Source organism: Poecilia formosa, unplaced genomic scaffold, assembly GCF_000485575.1.
Source record: "Poecilia formosa unplaced genomic scaffold, Poecilia_formosa-5.1.2 Scaffold18, whole genome shotgun sequence".
NCBI lineage: Eukaryota > Metazoa > Chordata > Actinopteri > Cyprinodontiformes > Poeciliidae > Poecilia > Poecilia formosa.
In genome coordinates, this window is record NW_006799957.1 from 2,063,697 (window position 1) to 2,075,905 (window position 12,209).

The 12,209-nt window shown below is 38.0% G+C and overlaps 1 protein-coding gene across 3 annotated transcripts in view; it reads left to right on the forward strand.

The window, feature by feature from the left end:
* The window catches only part of magi3b (membrane associated guanylate kinase, WW and PDZ domain containing 3b), a 143,353-nt gene that overhangs the window by 30,195 nt on the left and 100,949 nt on the right, over positions 1–12,209 (forward strand). The gene's annotated exons all lie outside the window — the stretch shown is intronic.

The following is a 12,209-nucleotide window of genomic DNA, read 5'->3' on the forward strand; positions in this document are numbered from 1 at the left end:
CTCCTGTTAAATCCTGTTAAATCTTGTCATCTCCCTGTTGATTCTCTGCCATTTTTCTCCTGCAGTCCTGTTTTTGTTTTGGATCTGGCTCCCTGCGCTGTGTTACCTATGGTTTTTTCATTAACCATTCAAGATGATTGATGGCAGAATAGATATGTTTATTGCCTTTAGTATTTTATAGACACATCATTTCAAGAAGAGCAATATACAGTAACATGGGGAAATCTTTTGTTTTGTTGGGGTTTTTATTGGATTACATATTAAAGTGATGATGTCATTATTTAGTCAGCTATTACCAGAGTAAACAACATTCTTAAGATGTAGTGTTGGGACTGCGTGCCTATGTGTTTATTTGCTGCACTTGTACCATTAACTGCCCTCCAGCTAAATCAGGCTGATAATTAGCTTTTTTGTGATAATCATCATAGGCCTGTTTTTTTCACAAAAACATCAGCTTTTTCCTTTTCTTTCTGCGTATGAACATCTGCGCTGCATGCGTCTTCGTGCAGATGTTTGTACGCTCTGCGGAGCCTGCTCAGTGTGGTCGCTGATGAACAATGCTGCCAATTATATTCAGACCCATCAAGACAAAGCAGGCAAAATAATTGTGAATGCTGATTTAATTTTATAAATTCATGTAAAAAAATTGGCAAAATTAACTCTCTTTGTGTAAAGCTTAGATACCAGAAAAACTGTTAGGAGGCCTCTTTTTGTCTTCATTTCTTTGAAATTTGTTTAGTTTTCAGTTTATTGATTTAGTAAACTTAAATGCACTTTTTCTGAGGGCAGTTTAAAATATTTTGTTAATTTATTGAATAATTATTTCCCAATTCTAAAGATGAATGAATCGGGCTCCTTTCCATGAACTATAAAACAGAAAAGAGAAAACAACGAGCTGGGATCCTTTGGAAGAGGTGCTGGTTTTGACCTGGCTGAAATTGAAATAATTCCAAGATTATCTAAATGTATTCATCAAAACATGTGCTACTAATGTTTTGGACATTCCTTAAGCTTAAATAAAATGCATCAAAATACAAGTTAGGAGTTCTTAATTTTGATGCACTTAATGCCTCCTTCCCCACCTAACGATTCCTGATCTGAACCATTCAACAGAACATCATTACGTTTCTGGTCGCTTGATTTTTGTATTTCTAACCCAAATCTATCTGCACTGTGCAAAGACCTCCAAATTAGAGCATGAATTCATTCTGCATGCGTTTTCCACAAAGTAACACAAAAACGTCCTCCCTTATTCTTTGCATTCTGCAGCAGACCTGCTTCCTTCCCCACACAGAAAACCAAAACAGATTTAGCCAGTTTCTTATTGTGTAGCTGTCGCATCTTGAATATTTTCCCCACCACAAGGATGTGGCTTGTTTGTCCATGTCAGCAAAGCTGTTTTTAAATACAAAACTGTAAGGCAATTCCAATCAATCAAGCTGCACCACCTCCTGGTGCACAGACCAGCCACAGAGTGATGGAAGATCAGATTATACAGATTCTGTAGACCTGCGGGCGACGTGAGGGGAAGATCCACGAAGAGAAATGATGCAGAAGGAATGAATGGAAGGAGGGTGTGCTGCACAGTCTGTGCATATGTACAGTGTGTGTGTGTGTGTGTGTGTGTGTGTGTGTGTGTGAAGCTTTGCACAAACAGATATGGCAAAACTGCTTTGTTGGAAGAATAACATGTTGGAGCTTCTTCACACTCTGCCTAAGTAAGACCCTCTTTAAAACTTACTGGGGATAACAATGGCAGTTACACCAGCTGTACTCCCAGCACTGCATAAAAAACACTTTTTGGCTATTTTAAGGAGAATTTAGTCCTACTGGCTTGTGAAAAATGTCTTACCTAGATAATATATTTTATTTTCCACACTAACATCACTAGAGGATCATATTTCTTTCCCCCCCTGCACTTATTCCTTCAGGTTCCTGAGAATGTAAAACCCCCAGTTGTATGTTCCACTCTGATTTGGATGCTGCAAAAGACAAGCTGAGATTTGGTAAATCTCTCATCATGAGCTCATTAGTCAGTACTGGGGGAAAGGGATCAGAGGTGGCTCTGCTGGCTCTGTGGGAGCCCTGGAGGTGTGTGTGTATACTTGTTTTGCACATGCTGTGGGGGCATACATCTGTTGACGCAGCTATGTTGTTGTGGGGACTTCCTTTTTCTGGCAGAGAGTAAGCCTTTTTTAAGCCTTTTTTAAAATAGCAGAAAATTTAGCTTGTGGCTAAGATGCGGGGCAGAAACAGCAGCTATTCTTCACACAAGTCTCTTAAGAAATGACTGGAAGTCAATATAACGTTACTTAACATGATACAGTAGCTCTGTGTGTGTGCATGTGTGTGCCCAACTGTCAGTCAGAACCCTTTATGTTGTTTTTTCCCAATTTTTTATTTATATTTTAAGCTGAAAGTTTTACTTTGATTGATTTTATGACGGTTGCCAAGTCACCGGCAACAGACAGGCAGGCGGTCTCTACAAACTTTAATAAACTTGCTATTTATGCTGCACCAGAAAAATACTTTTTTTTTTCACTGTTTTTTTTTGCCCCGTTTGCAATTATATTTTTTTAACCTTTCTGTGGCTGAATCAGTTATTTGGCTAATTTTCAGTTTCTTGGTTGAGAGTTTTTTTTGGGTTTACATGGAAGTAAAACCCAAATATACTGAAGCTGTGTTGCAGTCCTGCTTCTTTACACCTTTATAAAATAGTGATAGCTTAACTTATGTAACTTATTGCAAAGATTATATTGCAACTGACTGATGTTATAATTATTTCTACAGATTCTATAGATTACATTCATCCATCCATCCAGAGAGTGTACTTGAAACTCCATCAGTGATTCTTTTATTCTTTCAAACCTGCTGCTATGCACTGAATCACTAGTGTTGGTCCTTACATTATACATCAAAAGCAAGCTCTTTGTGGTTCAGGCTTAGTGCGCTCTAGAAAACTGTAGACCTAATGGAACATATTGAACGAGCTGCAAACTGCACAGAAAGTGAAATCTGAAAAGCTGACACAAAATTGGCACTTTTTAATAGGAAAGGTTAAATCCTCAGATTGGGAAAAATAAATAAATGTTTTCTCTGGTGCTACAGACCGAAACTTGTAAGGAAAGAGCCTTCTTTTTTCTCGTTTCTTAATCAATACGACCCTTTGATCTTTATCATTTCAAGCCTTGTCTCTGAAGTTAGCTTCTCTCATTATCCCAATGTCAGCACTTTAGTTGTTGAGATGGTGTGTACTTGTCCTGAGGGCTTTTAGTGACGTTAAATTCTCACTAGTTCAAGCTAAACACTTGTCACTTCACAGCTCCGACCTCCCTCCCATTTGCACCAGCAGCACAGCACAGCAGCAGCTCATGATGATCCTGTAGCTGAAGGTGAGGAGTAGACATTTTTACTGTCTGTTGCCCTTGAATGTCAGCACACAAAATGATGCACCGCTTTAGTGAGTTATGACTAGCACTGACCAAGAGCTATCCAGTATTTTGCATTCATTGATTCAAACAGTAACGCTTATTTTTTAATCTTTATGCATCTTTCTTATTATTGGTAAAGAAATTTAAATGTACTGGAGCAAATAATAAATTGCACTGAGCAGTAAGTGGCTGCTTGAAAGATAGCTTTAGCTTTAAAAAATGCATCATATAAATGATTACCTTGTAAGGTTGCTACTTAAGTGTTCACAAGGATATTCAGGGCTATAATCTGCTTATCCAATGATAACATTCTAGTGTATCTGGCTGCTAACTTAATGTCTTAATACCATAAGAAGAGATTTGCTGGTCTCAGTTACAGTGACCAGCTTTTGGTATGAAAATCTCTTTACCCAGACTGCAGTATCCTGGGGTGCAATTCAAAAGGAGAAGAAAAACCATCCTTGTGCTTATGCCAATAAGTTCTTAAGTCTCTTTGGTAAAATTAAGAAAATTTGAAAAAGTTTCTAAAGCCTAAAAAGACTCTTTCCGCATTCAAAATGGGCGAGACGCAATCCAAAATAAACACAATCACAAACCTTTCATAACCGTGTGAAGCCATGATTAATTGAATCTCTGCAAGTGTATTATAGATAAGTGTTTTTTTTCTATTTTAAAATAATCTCTTTTAATCATGCTCTTAAATATAGCAGAAAACAGTCTGTTCTTGTCCGTTCTGCGGTTGCCATAGATACCCAGTGTGCCCAACAGGACGGAGACAACAGTAACAGAAATTTTTAGACACCAGACCACTTCCAAAAAGGTCTAAATAACAACTCGATAAAAAACAAAACAACAACAACAACAACAACAACAACAACAGCAACAGCAACTGGCAAAGGAGTAAAGAAGCAGTGAAGAGCAGAGATACCAGCCCACCAAACAGTAAACCCATTTTGCATTACAATGCTGAAGGAAAATGGTAGTTTGGGAATGCTTCTTGTATCCAGGAGCTTTATGGCACTTACTACACAGGACAGAATAGGTGTTAGATTAGCGGTTGGGTTGGCAGAGGTATCATAACTGACAATTGTAATTGTGTATGAAAAAAAAAGAAAAGAAATGCTGTGTCTTTTGTAAGTTTATGCTGTGCAGGAAAAAAGATGCATTTTAAAGCTATAAGGGTGTTTGCAAAGCTATAGGCAGATGGAAACTGAAGTAAGCTCCTGCATCAGAGAAAATTCCTGAGGCCTAATTTATCTGAGAGTTTCTTGGATCTGCTGCATATACAAACACAGAAGCTGACTGTGGGTGAATAAATCAAGACACTGAGCATCTTACCTTTTTCAAAGTCAGACAATTTTCCTGTACCACAAGTGCACATCTTTCATTTCTAACATTTGTGAGATACAGTGGCAGTATGAATGCCTTTTCTCATTTTGTCATGTCAGCACCACTAACTTCAACGTTTTTTATTTTCTTCAAAGATCCTGAGCTGAAATTCTCATAACTATTTATGGTGTAACTGTGTGATCCATCTTCTGAAAATGGGCAGCTTATAGTGTAGCTTGTACAAACATGCTATGCTTGTACAAACATGCCACCATGCCAGGTAACAGAGTATTCATCAGAGAAGCAGCTAAAAAAGTCTGACTCTGGAGGAGCTGCAGAGATCTACAGATCTACAGCTTAGGTGAAAGGCTCCATTTACAGGAAAATCATTAGTTGATACTCTGGCTTCTTTCTACAATCCAAAACCATGAATGTAGAGTGAAAAGAGAGCCATATCCACCCTGACTGCAACTAAATAAAATTCACTGGGCAACCACCAATACAATATATTTTAAAATAAACAAAAATATGAAACATTTCCCAAGGTTTGGATATTGATTTTTTTTTAAATGATGTCAAAAAGGCTTATAATTTCCAACCAAGTTACAGGGAAAACAAAACTGACTTTTAGTAGCAATTTGTTGTGGCATTTGACTACAGTTATCCAATGAACTAAAAACTGATAAAACCTGCATTTTCTATTATATCTATGCTTACAAACATCAGTCAGATCTTTATTCATTTATTTATTTATTTATTTATTTTTGCCAATATTAATAAGAGTCATTAAAGAGCGACTTGTGGCTTTGGAGCCACATGTTTCAGACCCTTGAGTTTATTGGTCTCTCTAAAATTGCCTTTAAGTGGGAGTGAGTTGTAATTGACTGGTCTATTTGTCAGTGTGTTGCACCTTTGATGGACTGGTGCTGCCCATACTAGGGCTTACCAAACCTCTAGCCCAATGACCAGTGGAGATGGAAAAAAAAAAAGAAATTCCCTTCACACCGTCATGGATGGAGAGATGGAAGAATAGTTGGAAAATGCTGTATGTAGCGGTAAACTAACACCCTAAACACACAACCCAAACTGTGAATGAAACAAGTGGCAGCATCATACATGTCATGTTTTCTTTAGCATGACATGGAAGATAGTCAGAGTTGATTGAAAGTTTAAAAGAGCTAAATAATGAGCACTCCTGAGTTGAGACCGTAGTGGAGGTTCACTTTACAGCAAGATAAAAACCACATCCACATCTTGGTCCAAGACCTGAATCCAGCTGAGAATTTGCAACAAAACTCAAAAATTGATGTTCACATAACCTATCTATTACAAAACGTTCATGGGGTGCAAATTATTTTTCAAAGAATTGAATGTTTAGAATTCATGAATGTAATTTTTAAAATATAACTAATTACTTATATGCATGTACTGCAAAGTCAAGGCAGTGATGTAGGCGCAGCCATCCCAATAAACAAGGACTGCTTAGCTATGAAACAGAAGAAGTCTTCCTTCCAACAAATGGATCCCAACTTTATTCATAAATCCGTCAGGTCTCTCCTACGGTACGTCACACAGCAGTGACGGCGTTGTGTCAGGCTATCAGACTCTTCCAGACAGGCTAGCCATGCATGCGGCTCAGAATAGAGCAGCTGGGTTTGGTTCTTAGACTGAGGCGGTGAGTGATGTCCACAGTCAAAGAAGTGCTGGCAGAGATATGCCTGGTTAAACTGAAACCACACACAGCCCTGCTGAGAGCCTGTATCTGCTATTCAGCAAAGCCGGGGCTGTGAGCAGTGGGAGGGCAGCAGAGGAGCAGAGATACACACAGAGACTCCAAGAAACAGGCTGAAAAAGGTGTGACTGACTTGGCTCTCTGGATGAAGTTTCAGACGCAGTTGCATCATCACATTATTAAAAACACCAGAACGACACTTAGAAAAACCACACATCCCCAGCATATATTTAGCACAAACCTGTGTTTACCAAGAAACACCCACTCGCTTTAGGTCTGCTGTGAGTCTTTCGATTTGGTGTCCATGCGGAGTTTTGCTCTAGAGGCAAAGGTATGAGTTCGAAGCGCTGCTGGAGTCTGCAGCACCAAAGCGCAGGACCACAGGTGTTCTGACAACAACAAAGACTGATCGATCAATTAGGAGAATAAATATTTCTCAACACGTTCAGACCTGGCTTGTTCAATGTGATCGATGCTCCACATGACACAGATACTTACAACGGATTATTGATGCCGCAAACGTCCTAAAAAGCAGCTCTTTATTCAAAATGACGCACATGCATTAGACCTGTGGGTATTGATCACAGGTCTGTGATTCAGTTTGACAGAGTTGTTAAAGTAGGACAGCATTTTGATGGAGTCTCTGGGGCATAAAGGAGTTCAGCTTCAGTAGTTTCTATGAACTGAAGGACATTTTTTGTCTTTAACACATCCTGATGGTTTTTGCTCTATTGTTTTTTTCTCCTTTACCTTCTCTATCGGTCTGATCTAATTCTTTTTATAATGATTTCTTTTTTTTGTGCATCTGCAACATAAAAAAAAAAGTACTACAGTATATCTCATTTTTTATTTATAGCCTCAGGTAGAGCTTGTTTAGAGCTGGAAAGTAGTATGCTGTGTTATTTTATTTTGGCTTTTGATTAAAGGAGGACCTTTTACAGATTTGATTAGTGAATTTTTCTGTTTTCAAATGATCAATGATCTTTACTGCTTGTATCTTTGTTAGATATGCTAGCCCACTTAAGTATTAAGTTTTCAGCCTTGAGATTAAATTATTGCAGTACTCAGAATGTAGCCATTTACATGTCTGAGGAAGGAATATTTTCTTTGTATTTGCTTTGTTTGCTTGGCCAGTCTGAGCATTGCAAATACCCCCTATATACAGAGTAAACAGAGCCTATCATTGGATCTTTGCCTTAAGTGTCAGCGTTCTCTCGAGTAACCCCGACCACACTGCTGAGGCATGATGTCTGGTGAAAAGGTTGCGTCATGAAAAGCTTTCTCATTTTTTAAACAGCATGTTTGTTATTACCTTGTAGTTTGACACGTTTGAGAAGTGGTAATTGTCTCTTAGGGGAAGACAGCAGACTAATTGGTCCCATCCACTCTTGAGTCGATGTTCCACGACTTGGCTTAATCTCATTAGATGAGCAGCAACTGCTAGGCTGTGTTGGGAGGAAAAGAGCATCTCCCTGTCCATACTGAGCCAGCTTTATGATGAAGAAAATCCTCCTACGGAAGCTGCTGCTGAGGACATAGACACTTTTGTTGGTGGGAATTGACAGCCTGGCATCTCCTGTGTGTGTTTTTAAATGTAGGAATCTCTGCAGATCTGAATGTAAGAACCTGAAATGAATATTGCCATTCTTTCTGGGGAGGAAAAAAAAAAGCGTGTTCCTTTGGAGCAACACAAGTGAAACTGAGGTGTGCTGTTGCCACAGTGACTAGTTTCGCTCTCATCCATTAGTAATTCCCTCTAAAACTATAGTTGCCAGTACACTGGGTAATGCGCTAAGTCCGTGAAATTGTTGTGAAAAAACTCCTAACAGAATAATCTGCTGAAAGGGCAAATAAAAACTCAGCTGGAGTTTATTAGACTTGGAGTACTGCTTAGGTTGCCCTGAAAAGTTTACTTCTCTGTGAAAACCAAAGAACTAAATTAAATAAGTAAAGTAAATTTAAGCATTGAAGTAATTATGAAAAATCTCATACATAGTTGTTTTCAAGGTGCCACTGTTACATGTTTAATGGAATCCCCCTGTATGCCCTTGACGATCATACATTCAGTTTGAGCTCAGTTCAGTTTTTCTAGATTTCAGTACTTTCTTATCCAGGTTTGAAAAGTAAAAATATCTTACTTTTTTTCTGATGCAGTACAATTCTCCCAAAAAATAGTGAAGTAGAGTGAATTTGTCCTTTCCCCATCTATGCTTTAACTCAAGTGTAAGCAAAACAAATTGGATTAATTGTAGTGTTACCTTTAATAGAAAAAATCCATATCACTTTCATGCCACTTTCATGCTTGTGTAGCACACATGCTATTTAACTGACTGTGAAAAAGTTCTGCAAATACACTTTAGACTATGAGAATGGTTTAATTTTTGTCGTTATTACAAACCATAACTTTTTAAAGATATCAGTAACTGACCCATTCAAGCCTCAGTTTAAAGGGTTAAATATCTTATTCTCTCCTGTATTTTTCAAGTTGAGTGACCCTGGCCATCCACATACTGCATGTCCTCCCTTTCTCTCTGCACTTCTTCCAGTCAAGCTGCTAATAAAAAGAGGCCACTAATGCAAAATAAATAAATAAATAAATAAAAACATGCATTATGTCCATGAATTACAACAGGACAGTTCTTCCACCATGAGTGTGTTTGCTGTTTTTATTAAACTATGTAAGCACACCAGATTCATTCAGTGAATGCCTTCCCCACTGAGACATCTGAGAGGAAAACAACTGTTTTAATAAGATGTAGGGTGTTCTCACACCTGATAGTCTGGTAGGTGCGGTTTGATACTAGATCAAAATTGCAGCACTTGTTACATTTTCAGCTACTGGGGTTCGCTTTGCATAGTGAACTAAACCCTTTGAAAAATCAGTTCACCCCCTCGCCTGTGGTGGTGCTGCACCAAGAACCACTGAAGGAAATGACATAAAATCTTCTGAAGAAAACTCCGAGCACCACTTCTTGCTTCGCAAAAGGTACACAAAAATTATTTCAGCAACTCTTCGATTTTTTTTTTTTGTTTTTGGTAGAAAATCATTAGCACCAGACTCTTGCGTTCGTTTTGGCTGTATTTACCCAGAATTTCATTTTGTGCTTTTGGATCTCCGGTCCACTTGGCATTCACATATGCTTTTGAACATACCTGAGTTCACTTCAACCGAACCAAAATGAAGGTTTGTAAGCTGTCCAAAGTTTGCTTTTTTGGTCCACATCAGAGTTCAAATGTACATTCTCACCTCCACAAAAGAACTGGAACTTATAGCATTCCATTAAATTAGACTGAACAGAGCTGGTGTGAATGCACCTTTAGAACTTTAACCAACAGCGTAAAAAATACTGATTCTCCTCGCTTTTACTTCATTTGTCAAGAGATCACCTTTATGAACATTTCCTCCATTATTTAAAGAATGTGCTTTAGTAAGACGTACTTGGTTTTCAGCTCTGCTCCTTGTGACGAACCAGTAACTCAGAGGTATAGCTTGATCTCCGGCTCTTGTTTCTAATGAAGCTCCTCTTCATCTTGTTCATCCAGGTCAGTGTGAATTCAGTGAAAGAAGACCATCATCATCAACATCACTAATCGCTCTCTCAGCCAGCAGGTCTGACTATCATTTGAAGCTATTAGGGTACTTGTCAACAGCGCTTTGAGTGTGCAGCCTTTGGCTTTCAATCTAATCAGCCCTGATAGGAGCCTGCTGACACTTCACAAGATATCTCCTCTTCACTTCTAGCTCATCATATGAGGGCATTAAATGTCTGTTTGTCATCACCTACCTGCTCAATTAGGCCTGAAGCTCACATATTTTTTTTTCTTTTCTTTTTTTTTTATATCTTGTCTTTAATTGATTGAGCTCTTATACGAGGAGGTGTTAATAACTTGCAGCCTGTGTTGTTCCAGTGCTGAAGAGCTCCAGATTTTTGGCTTCATTATAGTACGCAAAGGACTGTGCCAGTGAGTCATCTACCTAATTAGACTTCTTGCTGCTTGACAGGAAGGATGGACAGAAAGCTGCGCTCTCTTTCAGCTGAGATGAAAAGGCAACCTGCATCAGGTTACAAACAACCTTTTTCTGCAGTGTTTGTTGCTTGGCCTTAACTCACAGCTCCTGCCAAAACAGTCGTACCTTAATGGGCTTTATCAGCCGCTCAGCAAACAATAACCATGGAAGTAATTCACTTTTCTCTTACTGGCTCTCTTATTAGCTGTTGCACCTTACAGTTCCAATATAGCCGTTTTTGAGAGTTAAATTTTTTTGTCTCTTTCAGAAATTCAAATAATTTGTTGACCCTGGTTAGGTTGGACACAGGATAGCCATGAATTTATTCTGTTGGGTGAAAAAAAGCTGAAACACTTCTTGTAATATTTATGAAATGGAGAAAGCTGCAACCCTGTTTGCTGCTAATGTTGACCACTCAGCTGCATACCAAAATGTAGCCACTCAGCTTCCTTATTTTGTTTTGTTACCGAAAACTTATTTTTCGCAAAACATGGTTTCTTCAATTTGATGTACACATATATAGAAATGTCTCACTAGGAAAATGCAATGATAATTGGGACAGATTTGTTACATGAAATCCACTTACGTAGTTCATCACCGTTACTAAAGCACTAGTTTACTGAACCTTTCAAGCAGAGATTTATTTAATATTCCCTCTTTTCATTATGCACACACCATAATCAACGCCTGATTATTATTAAACCTCAAAATCAGATGCACTACATTTACCATAAGAGGCTACAATCACGCACTGGGATGTCTCCCTTTCTTCTGTTCCACATCTGAAGGAGTGTGCTGTTACCATGGAAACCACAGCCTTACCACACTTATAAGAGCATTTTAAATTTAGGCTGACAGTGTTTGCTGCAAAAAAAAAAAAAAAAAAAAAAAAATGAAAGGAAAAGAAGAAAAAGAACTGAAACTATATTTGAGAAGGAACTTTGTTTTTTTTCTAGATTTCCTAACCACTAATAATTAAAAAAGTTGGCTACAGATGTGGTTTGCTTACAATAAGATCGTTTTATTAAATTAAAGCGAAACAGAAGAAGTGAGAGAATCTCCTGGTGGTATGACCTTGACTAATATTGCTATGGTTTCATGGTACCACATTATTAAGAAACTGTTTTATAAACAGCATACTGGAGTTATTATTATACTTATAACAATGTTATCTATACAGTATAATAACTTTTATGTAAATGTTACTGTAAAACCTTTTTTCTTGTAAGCTTGGGGAAATAGCAGTAGTCTTCTCCTTTAGCCATCTGCCTGGCAGTGCACAGCAACAAGAGAGTGAGACACACAACTGTAAGCAGCATGCAGCCAGAGAAAACTCCAATCACCAGTCATTATCTCTGGTCTATCATTAAAGCTACTTAAAATTGTATGAACAGCATGAAGTAGCATACAAGGGGGGAAAACAAATTTTTATTCATTTTTGGCTTTCATCCGCATGAAAACTCAGATTAATATCACTAAAAGTAACTATCTATAAAAACAATGACCAAAGTGGAGATTTGAGAAAACTATGAGTGTGTACCAGGAATAATGAAGATTTAGGGTTCAACGCAATAGAGTGTGCAACAAATGATGTGCCAGTATATTCACATACTTGCTTTGACATCATTTGTAATTGACATCACCTTGTCTTTTAGTAATTTTATTTTCTAATGCACTATTTAATTTCTAATAGGAAGTTGTGATTGTT